The sequence below is a fragment of the Rattus norvegicus genome, chromosome 7 (genome assembly GCF_036323735.1).
Source record: "Rattus norvegicus strain BN/NHsdMcwi chromosome 7, GRCr8, whole genome shotgun sequence".
Taxonomy (NCBI): Eukaryota; Metazoa; Chordata; class Mammalia; order Rodentia; family Muridae; genus Rattus; species Rattus norvegicus.
This window is the reverse complement of record NC_086025.1, coordinates 99,026,068-99,052,476: the sequence shown is the minus strand read 5'-3', so window position 1 is coordinate 99,052,476 and position 26,409 is coordinate 99,026,068. Positions and strand designations below refer to the sequence as shown.

Genomic DNA, 26,409 nt, shown 5'->3' with positions numbered 1-26,409 from the left:
GTACAGGGTGATAATCATGGATCGATCTGCATTCTTCTACATGTTGCCCTCCAGTTGAACCAGCACCATTTGCTGAAAATACTATCTTTTTTCCATTGGATGGTTTTGGCTCCTTTGTCAAAAATCAAGTGACCATAGGTGTGTGGGTTCATTTCTGGGTCTTCAATTCTATTCCATTGGTCTATCTGTCTGTCTCTGTACCAATACCATGCAGTTTTTATCACTATTGCTCTGTAATACTGCTTGAGTTCAGGGATAGTGATTCCCCCTGAAGTCCTTTTATTGTTGAGGATAGCTTTAGCTATCCTGGGTTTTTTGTTATTCCAGATGAATTTGCAAATTGTTCTGTCTAACTCTTTGAAGAATTGGATTGGTATTTTGATGGGGATTGCATTGAATCTGTAGATTGCTTTTGGTAAAATGGCCATTTTTACCATATTAATCCTGCCAATCCATGAGCATGGGAGATCTTTCCATCTTCTGAGGTCTTCTTCAATTTCTTTCCTCAGTGTCTTGAAGTTCTTATTGTACAGATCTTTTACTTGCTTGGTTAAAGTCACACCGAGGTACTTTATATTATTTGGGTCTATTATGAAGGGTGTCGTTTCCCTAATTTCTTTCTCGGCTTGTTTCTCTTTTGTATAGAGGAAGGCAACTGATTTATTTGAGTTAATTTTATACCCAGCCACTTTGCTGAAGTTGTTTATCAGCTTTAGTAGTTCTCTGGTGGAACTTTTGGGATCACTTAAATATACTATCATGTCATCTGCAAATAGTGATATTTTGACCTCTTCTTTTCCGATCTGTATCCCTTTGATCTCCTTTTGTTGTCTGATTGCTCTGGCTAGAACTTCAAGAACTATATTGAATAAGTAGGGAGAGAGTGGGCAGCCTTGTCTAGTCCCTGATTTTAGTGGGATTGCTTCAAGTTTCTCTCCATTTAGTTTAATGTTAGCAACTGGTTTGCTGTATATGGCTTTTACTATGTTTAGGTATGGGCCTTGAATTCCTATTCTTTCCAGGACTTTTATCATGAAGGGGTGTTGAATTTTGTCAAATGCTTTCTCAGCATCTAATGAAATGATCATGTGGTTCTGTTCTTTCAGTTTGTTTATATAATGGATCACGTTGATGGTTTTCCGTATATTAAACCATCCCTGCATGCCTGGGATGAAGCCTACTTGATCATGGTGGATGATTGTTTTGATGTGCTCTTGAATTCGGTTTGCCAGAATTTTATTCAGTATTTTTGCGTCGATATTCATAAGGGAAATTGGTCTGAAGTTCTCTTTCTTTGTTGTGTCTTTGTGTGGTTTAGGTATAAGAGTAATTGTGGCTTCATAGAAGGAATTCGGTAGGGCTCCATCTGTTTCAATTTTGTGGAATAGTTTGGATAATATTGGTATGAGGTCTTCTATGAAGGTTTGATAGAATTCTTCACTAAACCCGTCTGGACCTGGGCTCTTTTTGGTTGGGAGACCTTTAATGACTGCTTCTATTTCCTTAGGAGTTATGGGGTTGTTTAACTGGTTTATCTGTTCCTGATTTAACTTCGATACCTGGTATCTGTCTAGGAAATTGTCCATTTCCTGAAGATTTTCAAATTTTGTTGAATATAGGTTTTTATAGTAAGATCTGATGATTTTTTGAATTTCCTCCGAATCTGTAGTTATGTCTCCCTTTTCATTTCTGATTTTGTTAATTTGGACACACTCTCTGTGTCCTCTCGTTAGTCTGGCAAGGGTTTATCTATCTTGTTGATTTTCTCAAAGAACCAACTTTTGGTTCTGTTGATTCTTTCTATGGTCCTTTTTGTTTCTACTTGTTTGATTTCAGCTCTGAGTTTGATTATTTCCTGCCTTCTACTCCTCCTTGGTGTATTTGCTTCTTTTTGTTCTAGAGCTTTTAGGTGTGCTGTCAAGCTGCTGACATATGCTCTTTCCTGTTTCTTTCTGCAGGCACTCAGCGCTATGAGTTTTCCTCTTAGCACAGCTTTCATTGTGTCCCATAAGTTTTAGTATGTTGTATCTTCATTTTCATTAAATTCTAAAAAGTTTTTAATTTCTTTCATTATTTCTTCCTTGACCAGGTTATCATTGAGTAGATCATTGTTCAATTTCCACGTATATGTGGGCATTCTTCCCTTATTGTTATTGAAGACCAGTTTTAGGCCGTGGTGGTCCGATAGCACGCATGGGATTATTTCTATCTTTCTGTACCTGTTGAGGCCCGTTTTTTGACCAATTATATGGTCAATTTTGGAGAAAGTACCATGAGGAGCTGAGAAGAAGGTATATCCTTTTGCTTTAGGATAGAATGTTCTATAAATATCCGTTAAGTCTATTTGGCTCATGACTTCTCTTAGTCTGTCGACATCACTGTTTAATTTCTGTTTCCATGATCTGTCCATTGATGAGAGTGGGGTGTTGAAATCTCCCACTATTATTGTGTGAGGTGCAATGTGTGTTTTGAGCTTTAGTAAGGTTTCTTTTACGTATGTAGGTGCCCTTGTATTTGGGGCATAGATATTTAGGATTGAGAGTTCATCTTGGTTGATTTTTCCTTTGATGAATATTAAGTGTCCTTCCTTATCTTTTTTGATGACTTTTTTTTTTCAAAGGATTTTTTTTTTATTAACTTGAGTATTTCTTATATACATTTCGAGTGTTATTCCCTTTCCCGGTTTCCGGGCAAACATCCCCCTCCCCCCTCCCCTTCCTTATGGGTGTTCCCCTCCCAACCCTCCCCCCATTGCCGCCCTCCCCCCATAGACTAGTTCACTGTGGGTTCAGTCTTAGCAGGACCCAGGGCTTCCCCTTCCACTGGTGCTCTTACTAGGATATTCATTGCTACCTATGGGGTCAGAGTCCAGGGTCAGTCCATGTATAGTCTTTAGGTAGTGGCTTAGTCCCTGGAAGCTCTGGTTGCTTGGCATTGTTGTACTTTTGGGGTCTCGAGCCCCTTCAAGCTCTTCCAGTTCTTTCTCTGATTCCTTCAATAGGGGAGCTATTCTCAGTTCAGTGGTTTGCTGCTGGCATTCGCCTCTATATTTGCTGTATTCTGGCTGTGTCTCTCAGGAGCGATCTACATCCGGCTCCTGTCGGTCTGCACTTCTTTGCTTCATCCATCTTGTCTAATTGGGTGGCTGTATATGTATGGGCCACATGTGGGGCAGGCTCTGAATGGGTGTTCCTTCAGTCTCTGTTTTAATCTTTGCCTCTCCCTTCCCTGCCAGGGTATTCTTTTTCCTCATTTAAAGAAGGAGTGAAGCATTCACATTTTGATCATCCGTCTTGAGTTTCGTTTGTTCTAGGGATCTAGGGTAATTCAAGCATTTGGGCTAATAGCCACTTATCAATGAGTGCATACCATGTATGTCTTTCTGTGATTGGGTTAGCTCACTCAGGATGATATTTTCCAGTTCCAACCATTTGCCTACGAATTTCATAAACTCGTTGTTTTTGATAGCTGAGTAATATTCCATTGTGTAGATGTACCACATTTTCTGTATCCATTCCACAGTTGAAGGGCATCTGGGTTCTTTCCAGCTTCTGGCTATTATAAATAAGGCTGCGATGAACATAGTGGAGCACGTGTCTCTTTTATATGTTGAGGCATCTTTTGGGTATATGCCCAAGAGAGGTATAGCTGGATCATCAGGCAGTTCAATGTCCAATTTTCTGAGGAACCTCCAGACTGATTTCCAGAATGGTTTTACCAGTCTGCAATCCCACCAACAATGGAGGAGTGTTCCTCTTTCTCCACATCCTCGCCAGCATCTGCTCTCACCTGAGTTTTTGATCTTAGCCAATCGCACTGGTGTGAGGTGAAATCTCAGGGTTGTTTTGATTTGCATTTCCCTATGACTAAAGATGTTGAACATTTGTTTAGGTGTTTCTCAGCCATTCGGCATTCCTCAGCTGTGAATTCTTTGTTTAGCTCTGAACCCCATTTTTTAATAGGGTTATTTGTTTCCCTGCGGTCTAACTTCTTGAGTTCTTTGTATATTTTGGAAATAAGGCCTCTATCTGTTGTAGGATTGGTAAAGATCTTTTCCCAATCTGTTGGTTGCCGTTTTGTCCTAACCACAGTGTCCTTTGCCTTACAGAAGCTTTGCAGTTTTATGAGATCCCATTTGTCGATTCTTGATCTTAGAGCATAAGCCATTGGTGTTTTGTTCAGGAAATTTTTTCCAGTGCCCATGTGTTCCAGATGCTTCCCTAGTTTTTCTTCTATTAGTTTGAGTGTGTCTGGTTTGATGTGGAGGTCCTTGATCCACTTGGACTTAAGCTTTGTACAGGGTGATAATCATGGATCGATCTGCATTCTTCTACATGTTGCCCTCCAGTTGAACCAGCACCATTTGCTGAAAATACTATCTTTTTTCCATTGGATGGTTTTGGCTCCTTTGTCAAAAATCAAGTGACCATAGGTGTGTGGGTTCATTTCTGGGTCTTCAATTCTATTCCATTGGTCTATCTGTCTGTCTCTGTACCAATACCATGCAGTTTTTATCACTATTGCTCTGTAATACTGCTTGAGTTCAGGGATAGTGATTCCCCCTGAAGTCCTTTTATTGTTGAGGATAGCTTTAGCTATCCTGGGTTTTTTGTTATTCCAGATGAATTTGCAAATTGTTCTGTCTAACTCTTTGAAGAATTGGATTGGTATTTTGATGGGGATTGCATTGAATCTGTAGATTGCTTTTGGTAAAATGGCCATTTTTACCATATTAATCCTGCCAATCCATGAGCATGGGAGATCTTTCCATCTTCTGAGGTCTTCTTCAATTTCTTTCCTCAGTGTCTTGAAGTTCTTATTGTACAGATCTTTTACTTGCTTGGTTAAAGTCACACCGAGGTACTTTATATTATTTGGGTCTATTATGAAGGGTGTCGTTTCCCTAATTTCTTTCTCGGCTTGTTTCTCTTTTGTATAGAGGAAGGCAACTGATTTATTTGAGTTAATTTTATACCCAGCCACTTTGCTGAAGTTGTTTATCAGCTTTAGTAGTTCTCTGGTGGAACTTTTGGGATCACTTAAATATACTATCATGTCATCTGCAAATAGTGATATTTTGACCTCTTCTTTTCCGATCTGTATCCCTTTGATCTCCTTTTGTTGTCTGATTGCTCTGGCTAGAACTTCAAGAACTATATTGAATAAGTAGGGAGAGAGTGGGCAGCCTTGTCTAGTCCCTGATTTTAGTGGGATTGCTTCAAGTTTCTCTCCATTTAGTTTAATGTTAGCAACTGGTTTGCTGTATATGGCTTTTACTATGTTTAGGTATGGGCCTTGAATTCCTATTCTTTCCAGGACTTTTATCATGAAGGGGTGTTGAATTTTGTCAAATGCTTTCTCAGCATCTAATGAAATGATCATGTGGTTCTGTTCTTTCAGTTTGTTTATATAATGGATCACGTTGATGGTTTTCCGTATATTAAACCATCCCTGCATGCCTGGGATGAAGCCTACTTGATCATGGTGGATGATTGTTTTGATGTGCTCTTGAATTCGGTTTGCCAGAATTTTATTCAGTATTTTTGCGTCGATATTCATAAGGGAAATTGGTCTGAAGTTCTCTTTCTTTGTTGTGTCTTTGTGTGGTTTAGGTATAAGAGTAATTGTGGCTTCATAGAAGGAATTCGGTAGGGCTCCATCTGTTTCAATTTTGTGGAATAGTTTGGATAATATTGGTATGAGGTCTTCTATGAAGGTTTGATAGAATTCTTCACTAAACCCGTCTGGACCTGGGCTCTTTTTGGTTGGGAGACCTTTAATGACTGCTTCTATTTCCTTAGGAGTTATGGGGTTGTTTAACTGGTTTATCTGTTCCTGATTTAACTTCGATACCTGGTATCTGTCTAGGAAATTGTCCATTTCCTGAAGATTTTCAAATTTTGTTGAATATAGGTTTTTATAGTAAGATCTGATGATTTTTTGAATTTCCTCCGAATCTGTAGTTATGTCTCCCTTTTCATTTCTGATTTTGTTAATTTGGACACACTCTCTGTGTCCTCTCGTTAGTCTGGCTAAGGGTTTATCTATCCTGTTGATTTTCTCAAAGAACCAACTTTTGGTTCTGTTGATTCTTTCTATGGTCCTTTTTGTTTCTACTTGGTTGATTTCAGCTCTGAGTTTGATTATTTCCTGCCTTCTACTCCTCCTTGGTGTATTTGCTTCTTTTTGTTCTAGAGCTTTTAGGTGTGCTGTCAAGCTGCTGACATATGCTCTTTCCTGTTTCTTTCTGCAGGCACTCAGCGCTATGAGTTTTCCTCTTAGCACAGCTTTCATTGTGTCCCATAAGTTTGAGTATGTTGTATCTTCATTTTCATTAAATTCTAAAAAGTTTTTAATTTCTTTCTTTATTTCTTCCTTGACCAGTTTATCAGTGAGTAGAGCATTGTTCAATTTCCACGTATATGTGGGCATTCTTCCCTTATTGTTATTGAAGACCAGTTTTAGGCCGTGGTGGTCCGATAGCACGCATGGGATTATTTCTATCTTTCTGTACCTGTTGAGGCCCGTTTTTTGACCAATTATATGGTCAATTTTGGAGAAAGTACCATGAGGAGCTGAGAAGAAGGTATATCCTTTTGCTTTAGGATAGAATGTTCTATAAATATCCGTTAAGTCCATTTGTCTCATGACTTCTCTTAGTCTGTCTACATCACTGTTTAATTTCTGTTTCCATGATCTGTCCATTGATGAGAGTGGGGTGTTGAAATCTCCCACTATTATTGTGTGAGGTGCAATGTGTGTTTTGAGCTTTAGTAAGGTTTCTTTTACATATGTAGGTGCCCTTGTATTTGGGGCATAGATATTTAGGATTGAGAGTTCATCTTGGTTGATTTTTCCTTTGATGAATATGAAGTGTCCTTCCTTATCTTTTTTGATGACTTTTAGTTGGAAATTGATTTTATTTGATATTAGAATGGCTACTCCAGCTTGCTTCTTCTGACCATTTGCTTGGAAGGTTGTTTTCCAGCCTTTCACTCTGAGGTAGTGTCTGTCTTTGTCTCTGAGGTGTGTTTCCTGTAGGCAGCAGAATGCAGGGTCCTCGTTGCGTATCCAGTTTGTTAATCTATGTCTTTTTATTGGGGAGTTGAGGCCATTGATATTGAGAGATATTAAGGAATAGTGATTATTGCTTCCCGTTATATTCATATTTGATGTGAGGTTATGTTTGTGTGCTTTCATTCTCTTTGTTTTGTTGCCAAGACGATTAGTTTCTTGCTTCTTCTAGGGTATAGCTTGCCTCCTTATGTTGGGCTTTACCATTTATTATCCTTTGTAGTGCTGGATTTGTAGAAAGATATTGTGTAAATTTAGTTTTGTCATGGAATATCTTGGTTTCTCCATCAATGTTAATTGAGAGTTTTGCTGGATACAGTAACCTGGGCTGGCATTTGTGTTCTCTTAGGGTCTGTATAACATCAGTCCAGGATCTTCTGGCCTTCATAGTTTCTGGCGAGAAGTCTGGTGTGATTCTGATAGGTCTCCCTTTATATGTTACTTGACCTTTTTCCCTTACTGCTTTTAATATTCTTTCTTTATTTTGTGCGTTTGGTGTTTTGACAATTATGTGACAGGAGGTGTTTCTTTTCTGGTCCAATCTATTTGGAGTTCTGTAGGCTTCTTGTATGTCTATGGGTATCTCTTTTTTTAGGTTAGGGAAGTTTTCTTCTATGATTTTGTTGAAGATATTTACTGGTCCTTTGAGCTGGGAGTCTTCACTCTCTTCTATACCTATTATCCTTAGGTTTGATCTTCTCATTGCGTCCTGGATTTCCTGTATGTTTTGGACCAGTAGCTTTTTCCGCTTTACATTATCTTTGACAGTTGAGTCAATGATTTCTATGGAATCTTCTGCTCCTGAGATTCTCTCTTCCATCTCTTGTATTCTGTTGGTGAAGCTTGTATCTACAGCTCCTTGTCCCTTCTTTTGGTTTTCTATATCCAGGGTTGTTTCCCTGTATTCTTTCTTGATTGCTTCTATTTCCATTTTTAATTCCTTCAACTGTTTGATTGTGTTTTCCTGGAATTCTTTCAGGGATTTTTGCGATTCCTCTCTGTAGGCTTCTACTTGTTTATTAATGTTTTCCTGTGTTTCCCTAAGTGTGTTCATGTCTTTCTTGAAGTCCTCCAGCATCATGATCAAATATGATTTTGAAACTAGATCTTGCTTTTCTGGTGTGTTTGGATATTCCATGTTTGTTTTGGTGGGAGAATTGGGCTCCGATGATGGCATGTAGTCTTGGTTTCTGTTGCTTGGGTTCCTGCGCTTGCCTCTCGCCATCAGATTATCTCTAGTGTTACTTTGTTCTGCTATTTCTGACAGTGGCTAGACTGTCCTATAAGCCTGTGTGTCAGGAGTGCTGTAGACCTGTTTTCCTCTCTTTCAGTCAGTTATGGGGACAGAGTGTTCTGCTTTCGGGCGTGTAGTTTTTCCTCTCTACAGGTCTTCAGCTGTTCCTGTGGGCCTGTGTCTTGAGTTCACCAGGCAGCTTTCTTGCAGCAGAAAATTTGGTCTTACCTGTGGTCCCGAGGCTCAGGTTCGCTCGTGGGGTGCTGCCCAGGGGCTCTCTGCAGCGGCAGCAACCAGGAAGACCTGTGCCGCCCCTTCCGGGAGCTTCAGTGCACCAGGGTTCCAGATGGTCTTTGGCTTTTTCCTCTGGCGTCCGAGATGTGTGTGCAGGGAGCAGTCTCTTCTGGTTTCCCAGGCTTGTCTGCCTCTCTGAAGGTTTAGCTCTCCCTCCCATGGGATTTGGGTGCAGAGAACTGTTTATCCGGTCTGTTTCCTTCAGGGTCTGGAGGTGTCTCTGGCAGGGGTCCTGCCGCTCCTGGGCCCTCCCGCACGGGAGCCCAGAGGCCTTATACAGTTTCTCTTGGGCCAGGGAAGTGGGCAGTGGTGAGCAGTGTTGGTGGTCTCTTCTGCTCTGTAGCCTCAGGAGTGCCCACCTGACCAGGCGGTTGGGTCTCTCTCTCACCGTGTCTGGGAGCAGAGAGCTGCTGCGGGCCGGCACACATATGTATTTTTATTATACATAGAGTATTTATACTCATTAAATTATCAACAAATAATCAGCTCTGGCTCAAGTATTAAGCTACAGAGAACCAAAAAAAACCTTAAAGTCTGTTATCTTTTGCATCTTCTCTGATATTGTGGTTGTCGCAAATTATACAACATTAATAGAATCTAAGTTGCATAGAAAATAAAGCCAGTAAAATGAGTGGGAGATCAGAAATTTAAGAATTTTTCTAAACAAAGTCCCAAGTCTAGTCAATTTTACAACATTTTTAGGCATTTTTAAATATTGAGCTTTGTCATTGGTCATTGTAAACAATGCTTCGAAGAATTTCACAAGTTTCTAGTTATCAATTCAATCAAAGAAGCTGTAATCACCCATGTAGCAACACTAGATAAGGAGATCATATGTAAACCAAGGCCAGTTCTGATTACCACAGGTACTTAAGTCCTCAAGAAAAATTATCAAACAAATGAGCTCAACATGAAAAACAATACACTAGACAGAAACATACAGATGGGAAGATACCCTGACCGTTAAAGACTAAAGCTCACAACTAAAATATCAATAGAATGAAGCACAAAACATCAAAGTCATTCCAATAGATTAACAAAAAAAAATCAATCGCAAATCTAACATGTTCTCATGACAGAAACATAGAACAACCTGCGAATAGAGAGAAGCTCTTTGACCGACTAAAGGCATTTACCAACAGCACACAATAAATGCCACACTGTATGACAAAAGACAAAAGGAGAGTGGCACTAAGATTAGGAACAGGATAAGGATACCTGTCCCTATCATTTCAATATTGCACTGGCTTTTTAAGCTGAAGCAATTATACACAGAACAATTTACACAGGAAAAGTAAATGTAAGTCTATTCCTGTTTGGATAACATTGCTTAAGAAGTGCTAAGAAATAAAAATGATAGAAGTGTCAGAATTAACTCATTAAATTTAGCAAGGTTAAAAGATCAATACAAGAAAATCAATTGTCTCTCTATATACTAGCAATGAACACTCAAAATGAAATTAAGAAGGCAATTTACTTTATAATATCATTTAAAAGAATGAAATGAAATGGAAAAGACATTTAACAAAAAAGTGCAGGAATTAAATGACGGAAAGTACAAGGTATTCTTGAAAAAATTTACAAAGACCTCAATAATGGGGCATCTTCTCACCAATGCTTCATTTCCCACCCACACCGCTGATGATCAGGGGACCACACAGAACATAATGCAGTAAGAATATAAAAGTCAGAGGATGGGGGAAGAGTGTTGTGAAATGCTGTCTTCTGCACATCATATCTACATCCCCCACAAACCCACAGTAGCTATGGTTATCTGCATAACAACATGACAGTTAACAGGATATCCACAAGCAAGAGTGTGAAACTGGGCCCTTGCCTAGCAACATATGCAATAATGAGGTCATGATTTGTCAAATACTCAAATGTTCACAGTAAAGCTCTCTTAGCAGAAAGGAAAAACCACAGAATCTAAGCACTTTTATACAAAACCAAGATATCGATGTAGTGAATAGAACTTCATATGTTTTAAGAACTTCATGAAGAAAGTGAAAAGAGGTTACATTATCAGAGCATATATCTGACAAGGGATTCACCTATGAATTCATCTACAACATAAAGAGCATGATAGAAAAAATGGACAAAGGTTTTGAATAGAAGTTTTCAAAAAGCACAAGCAAATGACTAAATACATAAAAATACTCATGACTATTGCTCATAAAAGAAAGGCAAATCAAACTGTAATAAGATATTCTACAATTTTCCCTCTAATCTCAAGGTAAATTTGTAAAAGAAAACTTTAATCATCATTATCATGAAATGATAAATGTACATGGAAATGAATGTGTTAACCATCTCATTTTAACATCCCCAACGTATACATTTCAAAATGTCATGTTTTAAATCAAGCATTGATTATTCTAATTAAAACATCAATACCACTTCATAATATGATGTTATATTTAAAACACAATAATACACATTGCAATTAAATGTGAAGAAGCAGAAAGACTTTTAATGTGGACTGATGGAATCACCAAGAAATCAACTTAGAAAATATAAAATATTAACATACAACTAAGGAAATGTATTCTTTATGTAGAAACAATATTGTTAGAAGCACATACCACCAGATATTTAAATGTAATTTTTCTTAATATTATTTACAGTAATGATAAAACACAAGCACACATTTTAAGAAAAAATCAAATTGTGATATTGCATACAATGGAATACCATTCAGTCATGGAAGGGCATTACTATAAATATATGCCATGTGGTTGACCTTCAATATATGCCAACGAAAGTGAGGTCAGAGGCAGAAGTTCATATATAGTAGACTATGTCATGTGTGCAATATCTACACCAATCAAATCCATAGAAACAGAGCAGGTAAGTGGTTGTGAAGGGTCTTGGAGCAGGAGAGGAGATGAGAATGAGTATTAATCATTATAGGACTTCTTTTTTCCATTGAGGACATGTTCTGTAGTTCTATAAAGCTGATGGATGCAAAACTGTAAATTGCAGAAACCACTGAACTATGTTTTGCATTGTGTGTGTGTGTGGGGGGGGTATATAGACTGAAGTGGCCCTCTTCTATAGCTAGGCAGGACTTCCAGAGGAGAGAAAGGGACAACATTCTACCCACAAAACCTTCAATCCAAAAATGTGTCATACCATCAGAGAAAGAACTGGAAGAGCTTGAAGGGGCTCGAGACCCCAAAAGTACAACAATGCCAAGCAACCAGAGCTTCCAGGGACTAAGCCACTACCTAAAGACTATACATGGACTGACCCTGGACTCTGACCCCATAGGTAGCAATGAATATCCTAGTAAGAGCACCAGTGGAAGGGGAAGCCCTGGGTCCTGCTAAGACTGAACCCCCAGTGAACTAGTCTATGGGGGGAGGGTGGCAATGGGGGGAGGGTTGGGAGGGGACCACCCATAAGGAAGGGGAGGGGGGAGGGGATGTTTGCCCGGAAACCGGGAAAGGGAATAACACTCGAAATGTATATAAGAAATACTCAAGTTAATAAAAAAAAAGAAAAAAAAATGTGTCATACCTATAAGATGTTCTGGAATAAAGTTGAAGCAGAGATTGGGGTAACAGTCAATCAATGACTGACCCAACTTGAAACTCATCCCATGTGAGACAGCCAATCGCTGACCCTATCAATGATAGTCTGCTGTGTTTGCAGATAGGAACCTAGCATAACTGTCTGCCGAGAGGATTCATCCAGCAGCTGATGGAGGCAGATATAGAGACCCAGAGCCAAACATCAGCCAGAGTCTGGGGAATCTCGTGTAAGAGTGGGAGATAAAATTAAGCAAGTTAGAGGGGTCAAGGATACCACGAGAAGACCCTCAGAGTCAACTCATTTTGGAAAATTGGGGCTCACAGAACGTGCAGCACCAACCAGGGAGCATGCAGGTGCTAGACCTAGAACCCCTACACATTTCTAGCACAGGTGCAGCTTGGAGTTCATGTGGTTCTCCTAACAAGCAAAGCAGAGGTTATTCGGTCTCTGTTTTCTTCCATTGGATCCCCTTTTCCGTACTGGGACTGCCTGGTTGGGCTGGCCTCAGTGGGAGAGGATGTTCCTAGATCTTTTGGGACTAGATGCCCCTGGGTTTGGTGGGTACCTAAAAGGGGCTCACCTTCACTGAGGAGAAGGGGCAGAGGCAGTGTGGGAGTGATTTGTAAGGGTGGGACTTGGAAGAAAGGAGAGGAGTCTGTTTGGGATGTAATGTGAACAAGAAAAGAGACTAAAAATAGTTGCATTCTATGACATATGAATTATAGTTCATCAACAAAAATTACCCCTGAGGGAATTAAAAATAAAAATTTTCTAATCATCAGAATCATTGGGTTTACCCCAAACAATAAAGAATTGATTAACTTTTATAGCAAAGATAAGCCCAAAGAGATCTGAGTACTAAGGATTAGACCATAACCAAGATATTCAAGAACTAAAAACTACATATGAGGAAAGACCTGAGGAAGTTTGATTGACAGTTAACAGGTACCATCATTAGCTCATCAATGTTGACATACATACCACAAAAATGTAAAATTTCACAGTTGGGGACACATTGAAACCCTTTGTACTGTCCTCAAGTAGTTTTGTGAGATTCAAAATTACTTCTTAAGAAATAGAGAGGGGTTGGGGATTTAGCTCAGTGGTAGAGCACTTGCCTAGCAAGCGCAAGGTCCTGGGTTCAGTCCCCAGCTCCAGAAAAAAGAAAAGAAAAGAAAAAAAAAAGAAATAGAGATAACAGAACAGAAATGTTGGGAGAACACTTTTTAAAAAGACCGAGATAGTGTGGGGAAGAAAGACCCAGAGAAATGTGTGTGCCCTATTCTGGAAACATTCTGATTTCCCATGATCTTCTGGGACAGGAAGGTATGAAATAATAGAATGTGGGAGAATTCAGTAAGTTTCAAAGTTATGAAGATGAGCATGTGAGCCTCAACTCTATTACTATTTTTTCCTCTTTAAAAAAATCTTGTCCCTTCTATTTGTGACTTTCACTATAGAAATATATCGTATAGCCTCTGTATAAAATATCATGGAAACTCCTACAGGTAGTGTTGGCCTTACTACTCAGTTTGTAGCAAGTATATAATTACGTTTTGTGAACTTGGTAGAAATTTTTTTAAAATCATCAACTTAAAAAGATGCTTGATATTTGTACTATATATTTCTGATGATGAATCTAAGGTGGCAGATAGCACATCTGTATGTAGTCAAAATGTAGATAGTAATCTGATGTCTTCAAATACGCTTGGATTCAAAATACTTGAGTCTGAATACTGGCAGTTTTCCAGGCTGGATCAGGGCATGTAATCCCAAATGGTTCATTGTCTTACTGGATCATTAACATGCTGAGGTCTTAAATAAAATTTGGATTTTTTTCTTTATGAAATTTTGATTTTCATATTTCATTCCAGCAGGGCAGATGTCTCTTGCCATCCTCATTATGAGTGTCGGCTGTTGGTGGATGGCATGGCATTCATGAAATTTCTCGTTCCAAATCCTGCTCATTTCATGTCTGTATACTCAACCAGATATGCAGATGAAGCCTGTGTCTGTCCATCATCCTGGGAGAGAGACAGATTCACCCACACTGGTCTTACTTCTGCCTCCCTGATTATGCACTGGAGAAAGCATACTTGTTCAATGTGCCAGTCAGTCTTGTTAGAGGACATTAGGACTGGAGACAAGCTTCTCTCCTGATCTTTTACTAGATTGATTCATTTAGAGTATAATGTTGGCAGTCTACATCTCTTAATTACTTGTACCCCAAATGAAATTTATTATTATTCTTTCAAATCATCATCACCTGTTTGGCATCTCAGCCTGCCCATTTGTGCTGAGAAACATCCAAGAGGATGCCTCACACTTGTGTGGTTGTAATTATCAGCAGCACATGATAATGACTTTAGACTCTGAGGTTTTCATGCAGTAATTAACAGGTGGCTCGCTTTCACTGCAGCATTTCCCAACAGCTACCGAAGGATGCTGGCATCTTGGTATTAGATTAAATATTGAAACAAAAACTGTGTAAAGACCTTACCACCAGCCAATATTTACCAGTTTCAGTAGACAATATGAATGATGTTATTTAGTACATACATTAAGGCTTCAGGCGTTTTGGAGTCAGTTTATTTTCATTCAGATGTTGAACCAATCTTTATCTCAACTGTGATGAGATCTATATCAAGGTAATTTCTTTATTAAAAACCTAGTAGTCTTCATTTTGTATCCTAACATGCCCTTTATTTTTCTGTTCTCCACATTCACCTTTCATGTAGCTTCAACTCTATAGATACATTAGATGATTTCTGAATCCAGGAATGTTCCCTGCACACTGATAAATCTTAAGGAGCTTTGGTAACATGTTAATTTCTATTTATATTGCTTGTAAAATCTCATTACATTCCTTTCTCGCCTCTAGAGTTTCTATATATCTTGTATTCACTTAGCTTTAGGAACTCTGTATTACACCCACATTTGCCTCCTCTACACTCACAGTGCCCCTTGTCACCTATAGGTCATTTATCTTCTTTAGTACAAGACTTACCTCTCTAGGGAGGTAAATGCAGGACCACCTCAGGAATGTGACTGACTTCTCTCATACCACAGCAGAGCTTGGGTAAAGTCCTCAGTGCTGGTATTACATGCATAAACCACGAATCCCAGTTTTAGGCAAATAGATGGAACTAGAAATTATCACCCAATTTGAAGTAAGCCAGGCACAGAAACGTGCACATACATGGTGCCTAGTATAACTCTCCTGAGAGATTTCATCCAGCAGCAAATGGAAACAGATGAACAGAGCCAGCATCAGATGGTGTTCCTGGAGTCTTGTGAAAGAAATAGGGGACAGAATTGAGTGAACTAATGGGGTCAAAGACATCACAAGAAGACCTGTATAGTCAATTGACCTGGGCCTATAGGGGCTCACAGAGACTGAACCACCAACCAAGGAGTATGCAGAAGTTGGGCCTAGGCCCCGTACACATTTGTAGCTGATGTACAGCTTAGTGTTCATGTGGGTCCTTTAACAATTGGAGCAGAGGCTGTCTCTGACTCAGTTGCCTGCCATTGGATCCCGTTATCCTAACTTGACTGCCTAATTTGGCCTCAGTGGGAGAGGATATGTTTAGTCTTATTGCAACTGGATGTCCCAGGGCAGAGTTACCCAAGGGGTACTTCATCTTCTGTGAAGAGAAGAAAGGTTTAGTGGGGGAGAGGGATTTGTAAGGGTGGGACTGGGAGGATGGACTGGAGGGCAACACAATCAGGATGTAAGGCAAATAAAAACATTAATAAAAAAGAAAAGGAAAGAAAAAAGAACATTTTACTATTTATTTATTTGTTTGTTTGTTTATTTATTTATCTCAAGAGGGGTTATAGATGCTGTAGCATATGTGTGGAGGTTGGATAACAACTTCCACAACTGTCTTTTTCTCTTCTCACTGAGTGGGGCTCAGTGATTAAAGTCAGATAATCAGGTTTGTCAGCAAGCAACCTTACGTGCTGAGCCATCTTACCAGTCCTACAGTTAGTCATTCTTACAGATCTGATGCTTGATTCAAGGGTCTAATTTGTAGGAGTTAAGTGCTCTATTTTCTCTTTAAAAAATTTTCCCCTTTCTTGTTCACTTCCTTTTTTCTCCTTAACTAGTCACCATCCATGTCTCTCTGTGTGTGCACGTGTGCATGCATGTGAGTGCGTGTGTGTGTGTGTGTGTGTGTGTGTACCAAACAACTTCATTTGCTGTCAATACAAATATGGTTGTTTGTTAACAGAACCATGGAAGTTTCGAGTTTAATTTGAACACACTCTTTTTAAGCTTATTCAGCTTCATATGTGTTCCAAAACATCAGTATCATGCTTGGTCTTGGTAAACACATTGAAAACCACCACCTCTAGTATATTTTACCCAGACTCAATATCTCCTATGCAAGGTTCCCCTTAGACAAGATCAATAAAAGATCTCGCTTTTTATTTTTTTATTTATTTTTTATTTTTAAACGCAGTGGCTAAAGATTGAGGAGGGATCCACAGTTGTCCACTAGCATCCACATGCAAGCATATACATGCACGTGTTCACTCAATACACACACACACACACACACACACACACACACACACACACACACACACAGGATACCACTTGCAAAGAGAATTTGAGAAGAGTCTGCATTATATATTGGAACTTCTCAAACTAACAATCGAAACATCAAAAGTGTGTTTCTGTTAGAAGTCTAGTATCAAAGTGACACCAGGTTAGGATTCATAGCTCTTCTTTTGATATAGAGACTACTGTGCATGTCTTCACATGGTGGAACATCAGAAGAGAATGATCTGAGCACTGCAAGCTCAGGATTGCAAAGAGCCCATCACCCAAACACCATCCCTAAGAGCCCAGCTTCCAGCATTTTACATGACTAACCACGCAAGTCAGAGGAATATTCAAATCATAGCACCCTCCTGAATAGAATCAAACACAAGCTTCAGGTCTGAATGAGAGGAACTGATACCGTGCTCTCATACCTTTTGAAGCAAAATGGTGACCTTTAATTTTAATCTAAGTTTATGCGACATGAATACTCTCCAGCCCATACATGAATTGCAAGCAAGGACTCAAAAGAGCTTCTAATTGATTATGTTTTAAGTCCAGAGGTAGTCTAAAATTTTACTCTTTTATTATGACTACATGAAGGAATGATTAGAAAAATATGATAACTGAGATGCCATTAAGGTCATGATATTTTAAGTTTTGGATGAGACTTTATGGTGCATCAGAGGTTGGGAGTGTAGCTGGGAAAAATAAAAGCTTTAAAAGGAAGTGGGAAAAAATCATTGTGTCATTTCTTTATAATGAAACACATTCTTCTCTCTTGTTCTACATATTAACAGTGGCGGCATGAATAATGAGTGAAGCCAAAGCTTTGGTGAAAATATAATCCTGGGAAGTACCAAAGCAACTGAAAGCATTGGAAGTAAGCTGTATGTTTTAGGATAACTCTGGGTAATTCTCAGCCAACAACTCAGGAAAGAGGTTCACATCTGGTACTAGGATTTTCATTTCATAACCTATGGCTTCTCACAAAGCATTATCCATCTATGGCAAGTATATCTATAGATGTTTTTATTATTTGGCTAAGAATTTTGTACAATGTATTTTGATCATATCCTTCCTTCTTCCCAATTCTTCCAACATCTACTTCTAATTCACTACTCATCAAATATATATATATATATTCTCTATATATATTATAGAATATATATATTCTATGAGAGACCCGACACTGAAAGGAAACTGGCTGTCCTTTCCCCAGCTACCCAATAGCTCCTTATCTAAGGCTAAGTTTTCATATCCACACACCTGCTCTATGTTAGAATTTTCTCCGGCTTGATCTTATGCAGGTCTGATATATTCTGTCACAACGCTGTGAGTTTAAACAAGCAACTGTCCTACTGTGTCCAGCAAAACTACTTCCTTGTGCTCATCTACTGCCTCTAGCTCTTATAATTTTTCTGCCTCCTCACATACAATGATCTCTGAACCTTTGGAGGAGAGGATGTGATGTTGGTTTAGTTGTGGACATTTCATAGTCACTTATTCTCCACACTTTGACCAGTTGTGGCTCTTTACCACAAACGAGTAGCTTCTCTGGTGATTGTGGAGCCTCACATGTGGGTATAATGAGGAGTCCTTAGGAATCTGTTTAATAATATGTCCCATTAGCAAAATAATAGTAGTAGATTCCTTCTGTGGTCCTGTCTAGCTGTAGTTTTCTGCCCCAATAATCATGCTACATGTGGGTTTCAACTTGTAGAATGATCCTTAACCCTTAATTTAATGAATCCTTAAATCCAATCAAAAAGTGGTTGATTACTCCCTGGTATTTGGGCTGCAATCACACCAATTGGCATGACTTGTGAGGCTGTTCATCATTGTAGCTGACACAACTCAAAGTTTAGAATATTCATAATTACTTTAACTTATATTTTAAATTAAGTTCCAAAGTAGGTTTCCACATGTCTACTTCATAATCTTTAGTTTGGAAAATCATCCCCACCCCACCTTTCCCTCACCCCACCAACCCATAAGTGAATGTTTATATGTTCTCTCTTATTTTTTTAAGCATAAAACATGAAACCCATAAGTGAATGTTTATATGTTCTCTCTTATTTTTTAAGCATAAAACATGAAACAAAGACTTACAGTGTCTAAGTTCAGTTATTATAACTTCTGATTCAAATTTAGAGCTCCTTTTCTCTAATTTTCTGTATTTCCAATATGAGGAATGTTTCATGATGCAGTGTAAGAGTTTTATCATTTTATTATGGGATACTTTTATTACAGCTGGGAAAAGGTACTATAAAAATGCAACTTTGGAAAGATGGTTGTGTTTAGTTCCACATAAATCTCTCACAATACCCACTGCCCCTCCTGTCCTATGATAGGTACCAGGATTTAGAGATTCTCCATCTAGGTTTAGTGCAAAGTCAACAAATCTGCCCAAGCCTATTCTGCTCCATTGCTTCTTATGATATGCATAATGAAATATCAGAGAGAAGGCTTCATTTTCCCTCTGATAGTTGGCCTTTATATATTAATTGTAGTAATTAGTGATGCTTCTGTTAAATCTCTCTGCTTCATGTTCATCTTATCCTAAGGTGTATAAAATAATGAAATCAATTCTGATTATATCTTAAATTATAAAAACAATGGTAGTGAAACAGTGCCAACACACACACACACACACACACACGTGCATGTGCATGTACTTTTTACACATTATACACATTATAAAGTGTAATGCTGATCCCATTTATTAGGTGTATAAATCCCAATAGATTTACTTTTTGTTTTCTTCAGAAAGGCTCATTAACATAAGTATGTTAACAGATATCAGAATATGTTAACAGAATTGTGTGTCTTCCATACCAACAGTTTTTCAATTGTCTTTGAATACTACTCATTTGCCAAATTCCAGATAAATTCCAAATAGAGTGCAGGGAGAAAAGAGAATGACTGGTATGTCCTATAGGCCTGTGGCTTCATAAATGTCACATGGGTCCCATTTAGCCTTGTCTACAGATTATTGATGCTCACACTTTTCCCTTTCCCTTGGCTTTTTACCACCATAGAGTGTCATCCACGGCATGTTACTCATCACAGCTACAGTGAGGTGTTGACCTAAGGCCCAGAAGAGCTTCTAGCTATTCTCCAAGATTGGAAAGTCAAGTCAGTTCCTGTGTCGAACATGATTATACAACTTATGCCTGCTAAGTTCCAACTCCCAAGTTCTTTCCAAATGAGTGGGCAAGTTGGGAAACTCCAAACAGATGTTGACCCTTTCAAATGTATCTGTATCCCTAAGCTGTGTGTTTGATCTTGAAAATAGCTAGCAGTGTAAAAATTGCACTGGGGCACAACTATTCTCAAGCATAAATGATTTAATTACACTCTTTCTCCAGGGCCATAGGAACAGTGTCACCTTATGTTTATTTAATGAAAAGATGCCCATAGCTGGAGTAAAAAGCTCATTTTCCTCCTAGGACCAAAAGTAGCTTAAATCTCTTTCAATTTACTATCATCAGAGCATTGTCTCCTTAGATCTTCCTCTGCATCAGGTTTATATCTAAGCAGCTCATTTGGATAGTTCTTAGTCGTTCCATTTTATACCTGGTGAAATCAATTCAGAAGGGCTACCTATCTTTGAGTCACACAACTAGAAAGCTAGAGACGTGGAATTCTAATCCACGTCAAGCTAAATCTATGTCACAGTTCCCCTACAGTGCTTATACAGGTTCCAAAAATGAGATAGAACACATGTATATTCACTGCCAGTTCAAGTGCTTGATCTTGGGGGACATTCTGCTCTCCTGCTAATTTGCCTTATCCTCTTTCTTCTACATACACACAGATGCACAAAATTTAAGAATTAAAAAAGATGCACAAGATTTTAGTTATTTTAGTACTGCACATTACCAGGCATAGGTTTTACTTGTGTGTGTGTGTGTGTGTGTGTGTGTGTGTGTGTGTGTGTGTAGCATGTAGGTATGTAGATACCATGAAGTGCAAGCAAAGTCTAGAGGAGGACTTGGTGACATTAGCTCTCTCCTTCTCTCTCCCTCTCCCTCCCCATACCCCTCCCCCTCCCCTACCCCCTCTGCCTCTCTTCCTTTAGAGACTGAACTCAGTTCATCAAGTTTGTACTGCAAAGAAAAATGCCTTTACCTTCTTGGCCATCCTACAGTTCAAGCCCTGATATTTCTATATGATCCTTAATAACAGAAATCAGCTCTGCCCTGAGACTTGGAAGAGATCCATTCAGGGCTCACATTCTTTTCCCCATAGTTCCAAGATGACATCACTTTCTACAGGAAAACTTCAGACCCAGCATCATCCATCCTCAAGGAGTCCTTTACTGTCAATTATCAAATAGCTCCAGATCTAACCATGACCGCCATCCACAGTCCTACTGAATAAAGTCTGATGGATGAAGGCTGGCTGTGATGAAACTGTGCAATAATGCCTCAGTTCTTTCAAGAGAGACTAAGAAGGTAATTGAATTGACCTCTGAAGTAATCCCACCTCCCACTGGAAGGCCACGCAGCACCCTCGTATTGGGTACCTGTTGCTGAGAATGCTGAGTGAGTTGCTGCTGAGAATCATAAATCTTTGGCCATCCTTCCATGAAAGCCTGCCACTCCTCTGCCCTTTCCTTTGATGGATGGCCCCAGCTCCCAGTGCTATAAATGTTGAATAGATTCTAATTGATTATCTGAAGCCAAGAGCTTTCATAAATGAGACCCATGGGACCATATTTCTTGAGTAAGTTCTAATTACCAAATATATTTTAAAACAATTCAGGGAATGATGCATATGTCCCAACATTTTAAATAATTTAAATATAAATTTATGTCAGTACCAATAATTATTTTACACCATTTGCTTTATACTATCATTTTAATTTTCAATACTAATGTACATGTTTGTGGTATACAGCATGGTGTTTAGAGATTTAAATGCATTGTGAAATGACTACATACTCTACCAAGCTAAATAGTCAGGGCATTTCCTCACATATGATTTTGTGTGTGACAAAAGACTTAAAAGCTAATTCCTTTGTAATTTTCTAGTATGTAATTAATTGTTAATTAACCATAGCAAACTTATTGTGTGATAGGCCTTTTGGACTTCTTCCTTATACCTCATTGACGTCATTTGACTTTGCATCAGCATCTTCTCAATCCCTGCCTCCTCTAACTAGATCTTGGTTGCCAACACTTTACTCTCTGCTTTTGTGAGTTTGACTTATCTGAATGCTCTGCACAAATGGCACCATGAATAGTTGTCTTTCTATGACTGGCTAGTTTCACTTAATTCAATGTTCCCCAAGTTCATAGACCTGGTCACAAAAATCCAGAAAGTCCTTAAAGCAGAACAGGAGTGTGTGTGTGTGTGTGTGTGTGTGTGTGTGTGTGTGTGTGTGTGTGTGTGTGTGTGTGTGTTTGCCTGCTTTCTTTATCTATTTAGGTAGTGATGGACACTTATGTTGACTTTATTTTTCATCTCAGCTCTTGTGGCTGTCTCAATAAACACTGTTGTGCACATATATCTTCAACATACTGATTTCATCCCTTTAGTCATTTACCCAGTTATTGTAATTATTTAAAGTTCATTTTTAACATTTGGAAGTTTTTCTATACTGCCTTCAAAAATAGCTGTTCTGATTTATATTGTATCCAAGGAAACAAAAATTTCTTTCCCCCAACTTCCCTGCCAACACCTGATACTTTTCCTCTTTATCTATGCTCAGAGTTCTGAAGACTTGTAGTTTTAATTTTAAAATAATATTTCCTTGATGATTTATTAAACACTTTATTTTATACTTATAGATTGTTTGCACACTGTCTTTGGAGAAATATCTCTGTAGGCTCAATGTTTTAATCAAATATGTGACTTTAGCTATTGGGTTTTTGAACTTATTTATTTATCTTACATCTTTCTATTGCTGGATGTACAGTTTATAAATATCCTCTTCCATTATGCTGGTTCTCTCTTGATTGTCTTCTTTTCTTTGTCATTCAATATCTTTAGTTCCATAGAATCTTCTCCAACCTTTGAAGAAAAATAGATTATATATCCATAGGTTTTGTGTGTGTGTGTGTGTGTGTGTGTGTGTGTGTGTGTGATTTATAACCGGAAGTGAGATTTTCTCTATTGCTTTTAGTAGTTATACAGTTTTAAAAGTTATTATTTAGTAATTAATTTATTATGAGTTTTTCACAAGATGTAAGATCAATGTCTACCTCAGAAGACGGAAAGATCTCCCATGCTTGTGGATTAGCAGGTTAACATAGTAAAAATGGCTATCTTACCAAATGCAATCCCCATCAAAATTTCAACTCAATTCTTCAGAGAGATAGAAAGAGCAAGTCTCAAATTAATCTGGAATAACAAAAAAACCCAGGATAGTGAAAACTTTCTTAACAATAAGAGAACTTCTGAGGAAATCACTATCCTTTACCTCAAGCTGTACTCCAGAGCAATAGTGATAAAACCCACGTGATATTTACTGGTACAGAGACAGACAGGTATATCAATGGAATAAATTTGAAGAACCAGAATTAAATTCATACACCTATGGTCAACTGATCTTTGATAAGGAAGCCAAAACCATCCAGTGGAAAAAAGACAGCATATTCAACAAATGGTGCTGGCTCAAATGGCAGTCAGCATGCAGAAGAATGCACATTCATCTATTCTCCTCTCCTTGTACAAAGCTCAAGTCTGTGTGGATCAAAGACCTCCACATAAACCCAATAAGCTGAATCTAATAGAAGAGAAAGTGGAAAATTTCCTGAACAGAACACCAATGGCTCAGGTTCTAAGATCTACTAGAGACAAATGAGATCTCATAAAATTGAAAACCTTCTATAAGGCAAAGGAAACTCTTAACAGAATAAAACGGCCACCTACAGGTAGGGAAAAGACCTTTACCAACCTTACATCTGATAGAGGGGTAGATCCAACATATACAAGGAACTCAAAAAGTTAGATTCCAGAGAATCAAATAATCCTATTAAAAATGGGGTACAGAACTAAGCAGTAATTCTCAACTGAGGAAAACTGAATGGTTGAGAAGCACCTCAAGAAATGTTCAATATTCTTAGTCATCAGGGAAATGCAAATCAAAACAACCCTGAGATTCCACCTCACACCAGTCAGAATGGCTAAGATCAAAAACTCAGGTGACAACAGATGCTCGTGAGGATGTGGAGAAAGAGAAACACTCCTCCATTGCTGGTGAGATTGCAAGCTGCTACAGCCATTATGGAAAACAGTCTGGAGGTTCCTCAGTAAATTAGACATAGTACTACCCAAGGATACAGCAATACCACTCCTGGGGCATATACCCAAAAGATACTTCAAAATATAACAAGGACACATTCTCCACTATGTTCATGGCAACCTTATTTATAATAGCCAGAAGCTGGAAAGAACCCAGATGTCCCTCAACAGAGGAATGGATAAAGAAAATGTGCTAATATATACAAAGGAGTACTACTCAGCTATTATAAACTGTGACATCATGAAATTTGCAGGCAAATGGATGGAACTAGAAAGTATCTTGAGTGAGGTAATAGTCACAAAATAACGCACATGGAATGTGCTCACTGATAAGTGGGTATTAGGAAAAAAACTAGGCATACTCACAATACAACTCAGAAACCATACGAAGATCAAGAAGAGGGAAGACCGAAGTGTGGATGCTTCACTCCTACTTAAAAGGGGAACAAAATAATCATGGGAGCTTGAGGTTGGGAGGGATTTGGGAGGGAGAGGGATGGGAGGGAAAAGGGGGGCAGTATCAGGTGTAGGAGTATATAGTTGAGAAGTACAGAGGGTCAGGAAATTGAACAGAGGTTTGGGCAGGGCATGGGAAAATGAGAGTAACCACTAGAAAGTCCCATATGCTAGGAAAGCCAAATGCTCCCAGGACCCAAGGGAATGACATTAGCTGAAATTCCCAACAAAGGGGAGAGAGAACCTATAGAAACCATACCCACAGGTAAGGCAATGGCTCCCAATTGAGGGATGGGGCCATCCACCCATCTCAAAAATATAACACACAGAATTGTTCTTTTCTAATGGAAATTCAGGGACAAAGAGTGGAGCAGAGACTGAAGTAAAGGCCATCCATTGATTACCCCACCAAGGATCCTTCCCATCTGCTGATACCGAACCCTGACTCTATTGCTGATGCTAAGAATTTGCTTCCTGACTAGAGCCTTGTATGACTGTCCCCTGAAAGGCTCTGTCAGTGCCTCACCAATACAAATGTGCATGCTCATAGTCAACCTTCGGACTAAGTATGGGGACCCCAATGGAGGAGTTAGAGGAAAGACTGAAGGTGCTGAAGGAGTTTGAAACCTCATAGTTAGAACAACAATATCAACCAACCAGACCCCACAGAGCAACCAGGGACTAACCCAAACCAAAGAATACACATGGAGGAACCCATGGCTCCAGCTGCTTATATAACTGAGGATCGCTTTATATGGAATCAATAGGAGGAGAGGCCCGTGGTCCTATGGAGACTAGATGCCCCAAGTAGGGGAATTCTAAGATAGTGAAGCAGGAGTAGGTGGATGGGTAGGGCAGCTCCCTCATAGAAGCAGAAGAGAGAGGGAATAGGCTAGGATGCTTGAGGAGGGGAAACCAGGAATGTCAATAAATAAAATAACCAATATAAAAAATTAGTGTTTAAATTTTTGTATATAAGTATTTTCCCTATATTGTTTACTAAAGACTATCTTTTCTAGATTCAGTGTACCTAATATTTTCATTGGAAATCCAGTGACTGTAGATACTTGATATTTCACATTTATGGATTAGAACAATTAATATTTTAGTGTATATGACCAAAAGAATATACAGATTAAACATAGTCCCCATTAAAATTCAGTGACATTTGTCATAGGTATACAATTTCCAAATTTATAAAAGTCCCTTTAATACCTCATACTAAAGTAACCTTGAAGATTAGAATAATGCTATATGTGGTAAAATACTTTAGTTCAAAATATATTATATAATATGTTGTAAGCAAAACAGTATATTGATGGTATAACGAACTCAGGGTTTGAAAAATTAAGAGCTGTTGTTTTATGAATATATATTATTTTCATTAACAGTATTTATTTTACTGTTCTTTTAATTTCTGATATTTTACCTCTACCTTTTCCACTCTATAGTATCATGAGCATACATTATAAACAAGATTTATTTGTTAGTTAAATCTTTGTATATGTGAGTGGGGCTGCATGAGTTTTGTGAACGTGAGTGTTCAGGTTCCCGCTGATGCCAAAGTGTGTTGGAGTTCCTTAACCTGGAGTTATGGTTGTAGTCTAAAGTGGGTGCAAGGAAGTGAACCCAGGTCCTTTGCAAAAATAATAGATGCCCTTGACTACTGAGCCATCATCTCTCCAGTACTTAAACTATTTTTTTATTCAACAAGTAGTTATCCAGTTTTCCTCTGATTGTAATATATTTACAACCCAGTATCTTGAGCACAGTATGTACTGAAGTTTTCTATTGTATTAGTTACTTTTCTCATCACTATGACAAAATATCTGTAAAAAGCAACTTATGGAAGGAAAGATTTGTTTTGGTTCACAGTTAAGTTCAAGTTACAGGTGCACATGTTGGGGAAGACAGCTTGGTATGACACAGCTGCTCCATTGTATCTACAGTAAGAAATGTCTCAGGTGTGGTGGGAGGGAGAGATGAGAGAAAGGGAGCGAAAGAGAAA

The 26,409-nt window shown here is 38.6% G+C and overlaps 2 long non-coding RNA genes across 4 annotated transcripts in view; both read left to right on the top strand.

The window, feature by feature from the left end:
- The window catches only part of LOC120093679 (uncharacterized), a 51,583-nt gene extending 33,779 nt beyond the window's left edge, over positions 1-17,804 (top strand). For all 3 annotated transcript variants that reach the window (XR_005487222.2, XR_005487223.2, XR_005487221.2), the window contains one exon: positions 17,492-17,804. This is a non-coding gene — a long non-coding RNA (uncharacterized LOC120093679). The remainder of the gene's footprint in view (positions 1-17,491) is intronic.
- Positions 17,805-19,321: 1,517 nt separating this feature from the next.
- Positions 19,322-21,092, top strand: LOC134479739 (uncharacterized). Its single transcript, XR_010053420.1, has 2 exons — positions 19,322-19,954; positions 20,890-21,092. It is a non-coding gene; the product is annotated as an uncharacterized LOC134479739 (long non-coding RNA).
- The last annotated feature ends 5,317 nt before the right edge of the window (positions 21,093-26,409 follow it).